We start from the raw sequence: 13,517 nt of genomic DNA on the forward strand, positions 1-13,517 counted from the left end.
TGCTCTACCATGAATTTTCGAGTAATTTCAGTGAGTTGGGGCTTAAATCATGGTCAATAAATATCAAAATTAAATTATCTTTCAGATTTTGGGTGTCTCGTTGCCTTTTTAATGTTGCAAACTGCATTTAGTTGACGTTACGTAGCCACCATTGTTGTCCATGGTCACAATGCTGCACTAAATATAATATTTCCAAAAAACGAAGTCGAGTTGGGGTCTAAAAAAAATACCAACATATACAAAATTGCATACACTATAACATATCAAAATACTAAAACGAAACAAACGTTGGAACTTTAACCAATTCGCTTCCGAATCTAAAACTTAGAATTTAAGGTACTGAACAGTTCTGAACAAAAACATTGATAGTTGGTAAATATGTCAAGAGTGGGCTTGCAAAATGACTTCAACAAAATGAAAATTTCGTTTTCTTTCCTAATAGGCATGTTTGATTGCAGTTGTGGTGTTGTATTGTATATTTTTTTTTGTCTAGAATGTACTAGGTTTCTTGCTGCTAAAGGTCACACTGTGACACTTAATGGCAAAATACTCAGAAACGAGACTGAGTTGGGGTCTATTTCGAATAATACACTTAATAAAATTAAATTTTCTATCTATTGGTATCAGTTGTGAAACAAAATAAACGTTGCAACTTTACAAAACTTGGTATTGAAAACTGCCGATCATGATTACACACCCGCAGTTGCGCGCAGTAAATGCTACTAACAGACATTTGTCGCTAGCAGACGCAAGCGTTGGCAATGGATTGGTCGAACGGCGTTTTATTCGCTAACAGAGAACACTTTTTTAACTTGTAAATAATGCCGTATATACTTGCCGTGTATGCTGTTGTATTTTGCACGTTATTTTGGACAAAATCTTTCTGATTTTAGATTTCATTTTTGACAAAAATGCTGTAGATAGGTTGACAGGACTGATAATGAAAGGTAGGTAGTAGGTACCTACTTTTAAAACCTATATTTTATCTTGAGAGGTTATCACATCAGTGCTAGGCTGGCTGATTTTGTATTTTATCTTCTTTTCCTTGGTTTAAATGGTTTAGTTGAGATTCAAAAACCGGGACAAAGGTATGTAGTTGATGTTGCTATTATTTGTTTGTCAATTGTCTTGTAACAATTAGACTTCAATCATGTATGGAGGTATTCTACCCCAAAGCTGTATAAATCCCTTGGCCCCTGCCCAGGGCCTAGTCATTTTGTGACGCTCCTCCTCCCCCCGTTCCGTCAATTTCATCCTCGGGTTAGTCAAATCCTTTTCCATGCCGCCACAACATCTTGTTTGGGCTGGACGGACAACTTTATCTCGTGGTTAGCTCCCGTATAGGACTAGAGCACTCCCGTAGCCGGTTGCGGTGAGTGTCAGGGGGATGAGTGGCCTGTCCACTGGATGGGCCCAGCTTTAACAACTCACCAGGGTGCCAGCCCAGGCCATTGTCACATTAGTAAGGCAGATGTCGCATGAGTGGGCATATGCACGCATTTTGTTTTTGCAACAAAGGATAGGCACTACCCGCAGGCGCCCGCAGAAACTGCAATGTTGGTTGTGGGTTGGGTAAACTTGCTTTCATTCACTGTTGTGTTGTAGACAGCATGTTTTAACTTAGGTGACAGTTTGTAAATCCATTAGTGATAAGATTTATTCATTTTGTAATTTGTTTGATTCTTTTCCTTAGTAGAAAAAAGTGGCAGGGTCACCATCATCTTCCTTCCAATGAGGAGGGAAAGGCCATTTATCACAATTTCTTCAATGTGGATCCTCATAAATGTGACTTATACCAGTACATCCTCAGGCTATTGTTCCATCCATTTGTGCTGCAGATGGCTTTCATATGGTCTTAGTCTGACAAAGCTAGGTGCTAAGAAAGAACAGCTTTGAAGTGCAATAGTTATTGATGCACATGTCTCTGAAGATAACTTCCAACAAGGCCCTAAATAGTAAATACACTTCCAATACGCCTGAGATGATTTCAGTCAAATTTAAGCGCAGGTAGGCTATCCAATGTTCAATGCATGTGTTAAGTGCTTTGAGGCACCTTAGGCTAAGCTTCGTTCTTTCTCAGAGTTGTCGAACTATAGTCTCCAGTGCTCCCCTCGCCTATATCAGTTGTCTACCCCTGTACTCCTGACTCCCTCTGTCTTTCATTCATCCAGGTTACGCCAATGTTCTGCGCATACAGTTGCTGCTTTTTGGTGCGCACACACCCCAGGCACTCCATCTCGTCAACGCCTGAGAAGTTGGTGAAAGTGCCTCCTGCCAGACTTGCTGGATGGCTACTACCTACACTTGCTAGCTGAACTGAAGCTCCTCCAACTAGCTGGCATGGCTCTCGGCAGGTTGGCTTACGCGTGGAACGCTGCAGACGCAATCATCGCCAGCCTCACACATGTCGAAAATCAGGCAGACTACATCAGCTGCTCACTGATATGGGCCAAAGAAGGTATGGCGTGGCAGAGGCTTGTCTGCTCACCGTGTGTGGAATACAGAGATATAAGCTCCTAGATAATTAAACAAGTTCTGTGCACTGCTTTCTCAGGTATTTATTTGCTTGCTAGATATGTGATTTGATTTTCATCATGGACGTTTGCAATCTTGTGTACCGATGAAACCAAGTCTTAGCATAAAAGTTCGCCATTGTGTGCCTGTGGCCGGCTTTGTCATTTGTATTGCAGGTAACTATGCTTTGTGGTTTCTGAGTTCTGAACACATTATCCTCCACCAGGCTCGTTGCTGGCGGTGGTTCTGGAGACAACGGTTCGATCCATCTGTAGGACGTCACCTGCAGGAAGTAGCATTGTGATGGCCAACCACGTGGCGCGTGTATCCAGCCACATTGTCCAGAAACCATCACATCATCTCCAGGTCAGTAACTGTGTGGACCAGTCCAAGGCGTCCACAGGTCAGGCTGTATCCCACCACGTCACTAGGTCAGTGACGTTGGTGATGTAATGGCATTGTGTAACCCGTCGCTGCGTCCTTATAAGGACCACTCACCTATAGGTGGGTGGCTTGGGGGAACTTTTTGTGTTGTCGGGATGGGATGTCTGCTAATGCAGGTGCCGCTGCAAGTGTCGTGACGTATGATGGGTCTCAGGTTCGGATTTCGATTTCTCGAGTGGAAATGTGTGTACAGGCTAATGTAATGTTATTATAGCTGAGTGTGCGACAGGAAACGTTAATCATGAGCTATGAGTCGTGGTCGCCATGGCTCGTAGTGGTATTTGACTACCGTCGTGACCTGTGACGGTCACCGTGACTGCTATGTGATGGTCGCCGCGGCTGGCATATGACGGCCGCCGTGACTTCTATAACGGCCTTCGTGACTGAAACGTGACGGTCGTCGTGATGTGCCGCGACTCGCTGCTTTACAGGTCACTGGTCGCGGGTGCTCGAGCTGACTGTGTCTTCAACGGCTCCACGGTGACCAGCGCCGCCACCGCCGAGACCATCCGATTCCTGAAATGATAATGGCCGTACACGAACAAGAGGCTCTATGCATCCAGGTGCAAGTCAAGCGCCATGCTCAGAGGCGTCATCCGGAGAAGGCCGCACAGTGCACTTTAGGCTGAGCTCGGGTGTAGTGCGCGCTGACGGATAGGATGAAATTACGGGCCGGCCATCAGATTTCAGTGCGGGGATCAAGATGGTCGGAGCTGACGTGGCTCGGTTGATGGTGTATCAGGGTTGATTGAGAGTGGAGGTGAGACACCCGGATCTGTGAAGGATACGCCGATACGGGTCTCGACGTCGTCTCGCAATTTGTGCTATGTAATATGACGGCTATGCCGTGGTATCATTCACTCTCGATGCGCTAATAAGTAATAAATAGGACAGAGACTGGAATTAAGATTATTATATTTGGATGTAAGGGGAAGGTTTTGGCCAGCGCTATATTAGAAATCGTGAGCGTGCTAGTTGCAATCAATCGCGCGCTTCTTGCTGAGCATCTGTGAGCGAGAAAATACTTTCTCTGGAACGTTCGTCGTAAAATATGTGTATCTTTGGAATAAGTTGTCAGAACATGAATGAATTTTTGGTGTCCACTGCAGCTGCTGTTCTGGAACAGAAACATGCCGAGATCGGCTGTGTATGTACTATGTACGCTGTGGCACCATGAGTCAAAAGCGATATGTGAATTAAAGTGGATATATTTCACTATTTTTTCAGTTTTATCATACAGATCACAGAAATGCGTCAAATACTGATCACAGCCGGTTCCAAACAACTAAACGCCTGCGATCACTGGAAAGTAAATAAACAATAGATACCCATGTTGGTCTTGTCTGGCGTGATCCGAGACTCTCTCTCTCTCTCTCTCTCTCTCTCTCTCTCTCTCTCTCTCTCTCTCTCTCTCTCTCTCTCTCTCTCTCTCTCTCTCTCTCTCTCTCTCTCTCTCTCTCTCTCTCCCTCTCTCTCACTGTTGTTGCTGACGCACAAACGACAACACGGCCGAATCGCGACGATGGAAAGCACGGAACGATGCTGGTGACTGGCGGACCAGCGAAAACAGGAAAGGAGATGAATAGCTCTAGCTCCCGTCTGCGCGCGGAAGGGCGCTGATTGGCGCGGCTCGCAGACTCCATTGGCTCATCAGACTGTTGTTGGTTTTCTCCCTCCCCTCCCATAGGCGTAGCCAGGTAGCTAAGTTGTCGCGGAAGCGAGCGGCCAGAGCGGCGCTAGGTGTCGCCCTCCCAGCGACCGGGCAGTGCAGCTGGACGTGCCCTGGATGGTCCGCCTCTGATCTCGGCACACTCGGCAGAGTGTGGCCGGAAACTCCATGGAGTTGCGTGGCGTCGATAGGCCGTATGGTGTCGCTGTCGTAATTATAAAAGCGTAAGTAGAAGGTTGGAGCAAGATATAGAATGCTTTTCTTTACATTTAATATCGCAAAGCATATCTTTATGCGCTGACTACGATATGTGCGTGCGTGTCGGTTGCGGCAGTAATCATCGAAGAAATATATGATTTATGAACGATTCTTGATCATGGAATGATAAAACATTGCAATGTTTGCCTGTTGCGAAGATAACTCCTATACTGCCGCTCTATCGTCCGGAATTATTCGTGTTTGATTACGGCAATTCCGCCACTCTATCAGCTGATTTTTGTTTCCGAGTCACGTGACCAACCGGTGTCTCCCTGGGACCAGGGTCGACGTGGTGGTTTGTCAGACGCGGCGCCGTTCTCACTCGCCTCCCTCGGTCTTGCTGGTAGAACAGGCGGATGTCATTCCAGGAAGCTGTTTTACCGTCCACTGTCACATCCTGCTTCAGCAAGGTGTTGCGTAAGCACTTATATAGATGTGGGACGTCAAACAGCGCAACCACCTCCTCTCCGTCCACATCAAACTTGGGGCACTCCGGTGTCACACCCAAGATTCGGTACAGCATCTGGTTCGGTGAGCCCATGTCACAAACTGTGCTGACCACAGTGAAGCCAGCCAGCCTCAGCTTTTTGATGCAAGCCACCAGGAGCTCTCGCATGACCACAGCTGGAGTCGGTCCACTTCTCAGGAAGTAGCCCAAGGGCTGCTTCCAACGGCACGTTACCCCACGCACCATGAACACCAGGGCGTGGTCAGCAGGGTCTGATGCACGACCTAGGCTGCCATGATCTTGCACTCCTTCGACCAAGTCCTCTGCTGGAAGGTAGGTTAGTTTGGGGCGCACTGTCATCTCGTCAAATGATATCGTGATCAGCTTTTCATGCTCCTTGGCACCTTTGAACTTCTCCTTCATAACCCCAACAATCCAGTCTTGGAAACCAGGCCACATCTGGATTCCCTCCATTCTCTTCCTGAGACACCGTGGACTGGGAAGAACGAACGTTTTCATCAGGTGACGATACGCTTTTGGCCCTTGATAAAACAGTGCGAGGCCCTCCATTACTTCTTTGTCCGTGAACCTTCTTCCACGTGCACTCTTTGCAGACATCTCCAGCTGGGTTTTAAAGAATGCCTGCTGATTGGGGGACAAGATTTCTGCAGTTGTGTTCAGCACATCTGTCACCGAGGTCAGGTTTGCATTGCTCTCTTGTAGCTTCTTCTCCAGCCTTTCTGTTATCTGCTTCTGGCGTCTCAGTGCACAGCGATAACGATTGTATGTTGGTGTCACCACTGTCTTTGCCGTAGCTACAGCCGCTGGCTGCACTGTCACTGCTTCAGAAGCTGGATTCTCTGTTGCTGCCATTTCTGACTGCAGTTGTCGCGTCGCTGGCTGATCACCTGTGTCAGCTGCATCAAAGACGACATCAGCAAGGAACGTCCAGTCTAGTGATGGTTGGGCCTCCCCTGTAACAATAAACAAAGAAGACATATTTTAGTAAAACATGAATGTCTCTGAGACTGGGAAGATTTAGGGCGGGGGGGGGGGGTGTAGGGGTACGGCAAAGAAGCACAGGGCACTGATGCAGGGCCGCAGTGGAGGGCAAACAGTGTGAGAACAACAGACTACACTGAGGTCGATTGGCCTGGACCAGCCATGAGCCAGGCTCACTAATGGTGCAAAACATGGCTCAGATGATCATCATTACAAATGACAACCAGCGGTCTGTTCCATGACAAGCAATATTTGACTAGAATGTTGGTTATGTGCAGTATTCATAAAATTCACAGTCATTGACCTTCACCTTCAACGATAGCGCACTTCTCAAACCGGACATCTACATGAGATACATCGATGACATTTTTGGAGTGTGGACTCACGGACCAACTAGTCTCAAAAAATACTTATCCCACATCAACGAAGCACATCCTTCAATGAAATTTACCATCGAGTCGACGGAAGACAATACACCAATCCCCTTTCTAGATACCAAGATCACAGCTTACCCTTCGGGAAAGTATACAACGGAACTTTACATCAAACCAACATCAGCCGGGATTATACTTCACGCAGAGTCGGCTCAACCATGGAAGACTAAAAGGGCTGTGCTTCACTCACAAATACGACGAGCCATCAAGCTATCAAGTGACGATAACGCCCGACACCGAAGCATCAACAAAACAAGAGAGCTCTTCGCCAACAACGGGTACAACGTGAAGACCATCAACAAGGCGGTGGACCAGTGCATGAACACGACCAGAGCAAGAAGAAGAAGACCGAATGCTTCCGCTGTCAGAATGGTGCTACCATTTGTCGACGACGAGCTCGCCAACGCGGTCCAGTCACTCGTCCGGAGGAGTAGTCAACCTGACCTGGGGTTGGCCTGGACTAATAAGAACACCATCAGGCACCAACTGGTCCGGTCAGCCCTACAGCCTCCACCCTGTCCCGGTGGCTCTCGATGCCACTCGTGCGCCGCCGGACTGAAAGGAAGATGCCACAGCCCACAGCTCAGGTGTGGTGTACCAGCTCACGTGTGAACTGTGTAACCAGAGTTATGTTGGTGAGACGGGACGTTCGGTGCGCCTCCGCTACAACGAACATTTGCGAGATGCTAAAAACCAGCGGAATGACTCCCCGTGGGGCGAGAATTTCCGAACACAGCATCCCCAGTGTCGGCCGGGACCCCATAATGTAAGGGCAAAGATTCTGCAGGCATGCGATGACAGTAGAGGCAGGAAAATAGCGGAGTCTCTTTGGATCAAACAGATTCGCCCAGCTCTAAACAGCAACATAGCGGCCTGGGCCATCATTTAAAGGGTAACGAGTCATAGACCAAGGGAAAGCAATGAGGAACTGATCCTGTCCTGTAGTACTCTAGCATTTACAACTTCGCTATTGTAACGTCTTCTGTTCTGATGCCTTTGCCACTGATTCACTGATCATGTGTGTATTGATGACAAGTGGCTTTTATATTTAACCATATTGATGAATGGTGTGTGAGAAAATGAATGAATGAATGAAGGACTGAATAATTGGATGATTGTATGAATGAATGAATGAGTGAATGAATGAATGAATGTATGAATGTATGGATGAACATGAATGATTGAACGATTGAGTATTGTTTCGAGGTTTGAATGAATGGTTTAATGGTACAGTACTTATGCTCTTTGATGTAAGATGGTGGCCTTTGATGACTTGATTGTCTAATTATCTATAGCTGAGTGATGTGTGAGTACATGGATGGTTGGATGTTTGACGGATTGCATGGCTCGATGGTTAAATAGACGACTAGATGCTTGTGGTCTAGTGATTGATAGATGATAGGGATGAATTAATGTGTAAATTGTGGACACATGTATTATATTTATATGAAAGGGTACCTTGTGAACATTTCAACTGTAAGATGGTTGTCTATTTTGCGCGAGAATTTACCAATGTGAGACTTCCTAACTTAGCTGTTATCGACATATTCTGGCGCTGTTGTGACTAAATGATTTAATTTGCAATTCTGAACTGAAGAAGGACAGTGTCCGAAATATATTCATTTTGTAATTAATTTTGGAACCTTTTGCATTTCGCAATCATTGAACATAAGGTTATATTTGAAAACATATATATGTCATAATGCTGTTCATACAAGTACTTCGCCATTTACTTGTCATTGACCATATATTAAATAAATGAAAGAATGTCTCGCAACAGAGCAGCAGAGCCTGACACAAGTTTCTAAGGAGGGCTGCAAAAGGTCAGTTATCCATGCCACTGGAGAAGAGCTTACCTCGTTTTGTTCTTTTAGGCGGAGGGTCGTTCCGCTCACAGAGAGGTCGCTTGGTGGCGATAGGCCGAGGCGGGTTTGGCACGTTGAAGATGGTCGGTACTGCATTTCGCAGTAGTCTCTTGCCCTTTGGGTAGAACTGAGAGGCCTCAAAGTGTGCGGAACAAAGCCTCACATTGATGTGCAAGTAATCTGCAGACTTGTTTAGCAGATCTGCCCGTCTGCAGCACTGGATCCACTGTCTGCTCCTAGAATGAGAAAACATGAAATTGATCAGAATAGTTGTATAACGAGGTCAACGAGGGCGTAGTAGCTAAGGGCAGGCCCAGGGGCACAGGGAAGAGGGAGTACACAGCAGAGACACAACCAACGGCAGGACTGAAGTTGTGTTTTGCCTGAAATAACACTGAAATTCGCTAGATGTAACACTAACTGTAACTAACTGGAACTAGAAGTAACTAAATTTGCCATTGTAACACTAACAAAATGCACTGTAATTAGGTATACTAAATAACATGCCACTTTCCATTGCACCTTTCCGTGTACAAATGCATACTTTGAAACAACATGAAAGTAGTGAAGAAAAAATTCAACATTTTCATGTTTTTTTTAATGACTTGTTATTTGTAACCATTCCTCAATGATAAAAATATGTTAAAGGCAAGTACATTTCTTCTGCTACAAGTCATTGATTGTTTACTAGTAGCAAAAAAATGTACCTTGAGTTAAGAGTCTAGTCATAAAAACTTCAAACAATGCATTGTAAAAATATGTATTGATGTAAGGTACAGTTAAGTAATTAACTTACAGCCAATTCAATGGTGAAGCAAATTGGATTCCATTAACTTACAATTTCGGATCCTTGGGGAAACGATGAAATGAGATGCCCGGGTTCTGCTTCTTTGAGTTGCTGCAGTTGATAGCTCCGCACCATGCGGAGTTGTCGTGGTTGACCATTTGCACCACTATACCAGAGGCTCCATCCTGTGGGAAACCAGAAAAAAAACAGGTAAGTTCTTTGAACCTTGAATTAGGCAATATTGCCCAACATGTGCCAAAATAACTGTGCAGCACGGAACCGAACGTCAATTCAACAGACCATAAAACACTTTTCAAGTCAAGTAGGTATCTGGTGCCAAAGTGGCATGGTCAGTTGCATGACTGAAGTTTTGAAGTTGCTTTTTCATTGAAAAAGTATAAAATTAAGAAAAAATCAGCCAGAGTCATTGCTAAGCTACTCCATTCTAAAAAATATGCCTGGCAAGGTAGGTTCCTACTTTGCAATGAAATATTTAAACTGCACATGAAAAAACAGTGTTATTAATATATGTGCACTACAGAGCGAGGCCTGATTATCAAAGATCGATCCTTAGTTACTTAAAACATTATTTAACAAGCAAAGAATCGTTCAAATATTGGTGGCCCGCTGCCCAACGATTCATCGGGCATCAGGCACAAAAACGTCGCTTTATATGATATGGAAGACAGTCAACACAACAAACGATATGTCAAAACGTTTCTTACCTCATCGAAATATCAGATAACAACACAGCTATCGATTATCAGCTCAACTTCAAGAATAAATGACGAAAACTCGACCACCCCAACCATCCACAACACTAGAAAGAATGGCGCTGAAACGACAGCGTCCTATCTGGAGTTCGCGCATGCGCACTGCGCGGTTTGGTCGCAAATCGGCGGAGAGTTGCCAATCCAGTAAATACTTCATCCATGTGATAGGCGACACGATGTTCCAGCAGAATGTCCGCCGCCGCGTTGACGAGCCGAGAGGCGCCTGCGTCCCCGGTCGGCCGGTCGGGGTGAAAGCGGCGTTGAAGGCGGCGTCTGGCGCTTCTGACTGCGTCTTCGGAGGCGGCCAATGGGAAGCCTAGGACGAGCTCGGGTTTCCATCTTGGCAGCCCTGCCTCATCGAGTAACGGAGTTACATCGAAGGGTGGAGCGGCCGGCTCCTCCTCCCCGTCGGGAACAGCGTACGCGGCGCTCATGAGTACGTGACTGCAACTGACCCTGACCTCTTCGCCCGGGTCCGTTGGGACCTGGACGGGCGGTCAGGCGCCCGGGGCACGGTCACGTGACCTAATGAGCGTTTGATTGGCTCTCGCGGGCGGAACGGCCAAGGGGAGGGGAATCGCGGAGTGGGGCGTCAAAGGGAGAGTGTGCTAGGTACTGATATTTGTTACTGCGTTGTATTTGCGAACCTCCATAAAGTGAAAGCCGAAAATGTCACGATCGGCTCAAAGCTCCGACAGGGCCGGGTGCCGTACCATGTGTAGGTACAGGGTGTTTCACAATAAACGTTACTTTTGATAAGCTTTTAAAATGACCTCAGCTATTCGTATACCCATAAATTCCATATTCATTTTGTTGCAAATTCTTTCGGGTTTTTTATCCTTACAAAACCTATGACGAATCATCAACTGCATTATTTATGTACGTGCAATGTCCACACCATCAAAACAGGTCAATTCGCTGTTAAGCTTCAGGGTCCTTCACAATGAACGTTGCTTTTCAAACGACGATGTTTCAGTGACATGTATTACAATATGGCTCATGAGTACCTATTACCTCATGAGACAGCAGAACAGTAGGACTGATGAACATATAACTTTCAGTTCAGCACCCTTCACGGGTTCTCCACTATGCCACCCTTCCGTCTGACTTTTTCAACCAGATTCTCTGGGATCGCCGTCCGGCCAGGAGTCGGGGCTGGTCTCGTGTTTCCAGTCTTCTGGAACCTTTCTACTACCCGTTTGAAAGACATTTTTGACGGAATATCCTTCCTCCTTTTAAATGGCTACCGAAACTCCGTCGCACTGCGGTCAGACTCCGCAAAGCGCCGTAATGCATGACCACCCATACCGCCTCATCATCTGTACACGGCGAATTGACCCGTTTTGACGGTGTTGGCATTGCACGTCCATAGTGATGGAACCGTTAACGGTTTGTAAAAAAAAATATGTAAGGACTAAAAACCGCTACAAATTTGCAGCAAAATGCATATAAAATTTACGCGCTTACGAACAAGTAAGATCTTTATTTAAGCTATTCAAAAGTAACATTTATTGTGAAACACCCTGTAGTATATTTAGGCGGGCAGGCAGAGATGAGTTATTGGATTTAAATTCACCTTACCATCGGTTTCTGGTGGGGTTTAATTGTGGACGTTTTTAGTCTAGCTCGGGGTGGGGCAACCCACTGGCGGATCCAGGGGAAGGCATTTGTGGCAAATGTCTTCCCCACAACCGGGGTAGCGCCCGGGATCGCTTTTCGAGAATAAAAGAAAACTTCACAACTTTTCTGAGGAAATGTTGGTTAATCACACTGAACAGCAGTGCGCAAGGAATCGACATCCGAGTTTTTTTTTTTAATTCATTCGGAGAAACCTTTTTGGGGTAAGCCCCCGCAGTGTCCAAGACCGCTTCCTGGATCCGCCAGTTGTGAATCAGTCACGGTCGATACCGAGCTTCGGCGGGACCAGGCGCTGCATACCTACGTTGTACCTACAATGAAGGGTGGACAGCTAGAGACACCTAACCCCACATCCTACTGCTATACCCGTGCTTCTGTGGGTGAAGCACTGAAGCATCACGCAATCCCACAGGACCTGTGAGTCGACGAGGTGGCCGCTTTGGCCGCCGGGTACTGCAGCTCCCTGGAGAATTGCCTGGGACCGATGGTAAAACAACAGCTCTGGCGGTGCCCCTATGGGCCGCAGTAATTAATGAATTCCCTTTATGTAGCCTCGTAGAGATCATATCCTCAATGATCTCCATTACGATTTTATATTCCTAGCCAATATGACAGACCAATTATGCTTGCCTACGTTCAGGCATTACCTTTGATGGTTATACGCCCAGTGCATGTGTTGTCTGTCAAACAACAATCGACGACGGGATCCCTTCTCATCATCTCTTAAACCATCGGTTGTCAATTCACCCACCCCGTTTCCCTAAAAATAGACGGTCAGATTCGGCCTGGGTCCTTACGACCCCTCTAGATTCGCCAGAGACGGGATCGGGTCGCCGTTATTGCACCCGTCTTAGTGTCTTTAGATACATAGACAGCTTCGACCACAAACATCGGACGGGGTGATGGTTCCACGCATGTACGCACCATCCAGGCCTAGGATGCATCGAGGTTTAAAAGAATGCAGTCTGTATATCAATCAACATAACAATGGTGGTATGCAGCAACATTAAAATATCTCCCCGGCTCCCGCAACGTTCCAACGCCCCTCCGTTGTGCATTCGCCTTATGTGTCCGCCGAGCCGGCTTGCCTCCAATGACGTCACCGGCCGGCCGGCAGCATTCAAGGTCAAACAGCTGGTGTCCTTACCTGGAGTTCTATAGCCTTGGAGCTGCTGGTCACAAATAGGCCGGTAAGGGCCCTTAAGAGGCCGGAAAGTATTTGTATTTATTTGTATTGTATTTATACTGGAAACTCTCCACAGGTGGCTATTACGAGCAGGGTTGCCAGACTTGGCGATATGTCGCCAATTTGGCGAATTTTGGAAGTCATTGGCGATAGAAGCACGGCGTTTGGCGATAGGCGATAAAAAGTCAAATATTGGCGAATTTAACGGACGTTTATTTATACGTCCGTGGCGAATTTCCAGAGTTCGCCTCCAAATCACCGAATATTATTTTTAAAAATAAACAAAACAAAGCAAAAAAACATCGTTACGAAATGTTTCGTAATCTGATTAATTTAACCTTCCAACGTTTCATATTAGGCACTCAAATATAAAATGTTCCTGATGAAAATATCTTCTGAACCACATCTCGCACGACCTTTGCTCAGGGGTGGAGATCTGTCAACATGTCAGGGGGTCCAGGCCGGGCAGATGAAGGCGGGCTGGATGCAGTACCATTGG

General features: G+C 46.3%; 2 long non-coding RNA genes across 2 annotated transcripts; one reads left to right on the forward strand and one right to left on the reverse strand.

Annotated features, from left to right (window-relative positions):
- The first annotated feature begins 1,507 nt into the window (after positions 1–1,507).
- On the forward strand, positions 1,508–4,129 carry LOC122363647. The gene is made up of 3 exons (XR_006253401.1): positions 1,508–2,458; positions 2,741–2,880; positions 3,390–4,129. It is a non-coding gene; the product is annotated as an uncharacterized LOC122363647 (long non-coding RNA).
- A 4,505-nt stretch (positions 4,130–8,634) lies between these two features.
- Positions 8,635–10,272, reverse strand: LOC122363648. Its single transcript, XR_006253402.1, has 3 exons — positions 10,147–10,272; positions 9,473–9,606; positions 8,635–8,870 (listed from the first exon to the last, which is right to left on the reverse strand). It is a non-coding gene; the product is annotated as an uncharacterized LOC122363648 (long non-coding RNA).
- Between the last annotated feature and the right edge of the window lie 3,245 nt (positions 10,273–13,517).

This window comes from Amphibalanus amphitrite, unplaced genomic scaffold (assembly GCF_019059575.1).
Source record: "Amphibalanus amphitrite isolate SeventyFive unplaced genomic scaffold, NRLGWU_Aamphi_draft 000632F_arrow, whole genome shotgun sequence".
Lineage (NCBI taxonomy): Eukaryota > Metazoa > Arthropoda > Thecostraca > Balanomorpha > Balanidae > Amphibalanus > Amphibalanus amphitrite.